Below are 2,590 nucleotides of genomic sequence, written 5' to 3' on the forward strand. Positions count from 1 at the left end.
AGCTGTTCAAATTGGATGCTCAGGGTGCCTGGGTGGCTCAGTTAAGCATCCGACTTCAGCTCAGGTCATGATCTCATGGTTCCTGCATTCAAGCCCTGCATTGGGCTCTATGCTTGAAGGTGCAGAGCCTGCCTGGGATTCTCTCTCTTCCTGCACCTCCCCCGCATTCTCTCTCTCTCCCTCTCTCAAAATAAATAAGTACACAAAACAAAACAAAAAACTAAGTAGATGCTCCGATGCTGATGCATGATGCTGGTGCACCTGGAGGGTAGTCTACAACAAGCCCAGAGGCAGTGGCTTTTAAGCTGAGACCTGAAGAATGAATGTAACTTGGCCAGGGACAGGAGAGTAGCAGGAGAAAGAGTTTTCCAGTAGCGGAAAAGCGTGGAGAGAAAGCCAAAGGTATGAAAGAACAGGGCAATTCAATGAATTTCAAGAAGCTCATGATGGCTGTTGGATTCTTTCTTGGGTGAGGGAGTGCCAGTGGTTCGGAGGAAGGATGGAGAGACATGACTGGAGAGGTAAGCAGAGGCCAGATTATGTAGAGTCTGCTAGGCCATGTTTTAAAAAAAATTTTTTTTTAGCTTTATTTTTTGAGAGAGAGAGAGGGAGGGAGGGAGGGAGAGAGAGGGAGAATCCCAAGCAGGCTCCACACTGTCAGGACAGAACCTGACGCAAGGCTCAACTCACAAACTGTGAGATCATGACCTGAGTCGAAACAGCCTGGCTGCTTAACCAACTGAGCTATCCAGGCGCCCCTGCTGGCTGTGCTTTAAAATTGCACTTGATTCCACAGATCATGGGGAGGTATTGAAATGCCACAGGCAGGGCGCCTGGGTGGTGCAGTTGGTTAAGCGTCCGGCTTCAGCCAGGCCACGATCTCGCGGTCTGTGAGTTTGAACCCCGCGTCCTGTTCCTGATTCTGTGTCTCCCTCTCTCTGCCCCTCCCCCGTTCATGCTCTGTCCCCAAAATAAATAAACATTGAAAAAAAAAATTTTTTTTTAAATGTCACAGGCAAGGTAACAAGATCAGATTTTTGCTTGAGAAAGACTGCTGGCTGCAAGCAGAAAACAAATGAGGAGGGGAGGTAGGGATGAGAAGGATGCAGAGAACTCTAGAACGGGCACTACTCGGTGCATACCCGTGTGCAGATCCTCCTGCCTTTGTGGCATCTAAGTTCAGTCCTATGACAAGTCCCTAGAGAGACAAACTTTTCCTGAAGGGACGCGTGGAGGCAGAGGAGGGTCAGTGGTGGTAAACACTGAGAAACAATGGAAGTAAACAGAAATTAGAGAAAGTGTTGTTTACCAACAGTCATTGACGTTCTTCAATCTGAACCCATCTGTCTGAAATCCAAGTTCACTGTACTTCTATGATGCCATGCTTGCAGACATGTATGGCTGGGAGCTCAGCTACCTTGCTGCAACCACTGTGGGCTGTAATCAGATCTAAAGGAAAGCATGAGTGCCAGGGCTGGGGTGCTGGGAGGCACCGGGGCTCTTGCTGGGTCCTCTCACCAGACCCCGAGAGCAAATGGGCATAGGTGAAAGCAGTGGGGGTAGGGGGAAGCAGGCTGACCTTAGGACAGGAGAGCAGAGCACAGCCAAACATTTTTATTTTAAGTAATCTCTGCCCCCAAACGTGGGGCCAGAACTCACAACCCTGAGATCAAGAGTTGCATGCTCTTGCAACTGAACCAGCCAGGTGCCCCAAGACAGCCAAATATTTTACCCCTAGAGCACTCTCTTCATTTTTATTGTTGTTGTTGTTTCAAGGTGATTTACTGCCTTCTCTCTCTCTCTCATTAGAATTGTATTCTCCTCAATTTTCCGTCATATTTTTTCATTTGTTTCTCCTTTTACTTTCTCTTCATTTCTTTCTGCTTTCTTCCTTTCCTCCTTGCTTCCTTCCTTGATTCATTCCACAGATATTTTTGCAGCTACTGTGTTTTGTATCTTGATAGTAAATACTGGATATACAAAGATAACCAAGGGTGAGTCCTTGTCCTTGAATTTCACAGTAGGTACATATATGAATTAGGATACTATGGTTGCCAGTAACAGAAATGCAGTGGAGACAACAAAGGGGGAAAAGGGAATTGCTTAAAAGGTAGCAGGGCTCTCACCTGGAAACTGCATGCATGGATACAGGCTTTCTCAGCAATCTGGAACTGCAAATTGAATATAATCATGATTCTTTGTTCCTCCTTTATCCTAATTCACTTTCATCTTCATATTCTCTCTCTCTCTCTCTCTCTCTCTCTCTCTCCCTTTCTCTCTCAATTCCAAATTTCCAGGGAGGGGATTAACCAGCCTTACCTGGGTCAGATGCCCAGGTCAAGGAAGAGAAGGTGTCAGGGTCATGATGTAAACACATGCCCACAAGAGTTCTTCGTGTAACTATGGAGATGGTGGCCAACACAGAACTGGGGATGAAGAGGGAAGGGTATTTGTGGAGTTGGGGGTAAGGCAGCTCTTCAGAAAAAGCTCTAGGCAGACAACTTAATAAAAGTTTATTATAAAGGTAGGCACATAAGTAATTACAATGTAATTTCATAAGTACTGTAATAACTATAGGAAGGAAGCAGTA

General features: G+C 46.1%; 1 long non-coding RNA gene across 1 annotated transcript; it reads right to left on the reverse strand.

The window, feature by feature from the left end:
• Positions 1-1,605: 1,605 nt before the first annotated feature.
• On the reverse strand, positions 1,606-2,357 carry LOC125165245 (uncharacterized). The gene is made up of 3 exons (XR_007152037.1): positions 2,320-2,357; positions 2,127-2,171; positions 1,606-1,970 (listed from the first exon to the last, which is right to left on the reverse strand). It is a non-coding gene; the product is annotated as an uncharacterized LOC125165245 (long non-coding RNA).
• Positions 2,358-2,590: the final 233 nt, after the last annotated feature.

Source organism: Prionailurus viverrinus, chromosome B2 (genome assembly GCF_022837055.1).
Source record: "Prionailurus viverrinus isolate Anna chromosome B2, UM_Priviv_1.0, whole genome shotgun sequence".
NCBI classification, from domain to species: Eukaryota; Metazoa; Chordata; class Mammalia; order Carnivora; family Felidae; genus Prionailurus; species Prionailurus viverrinus.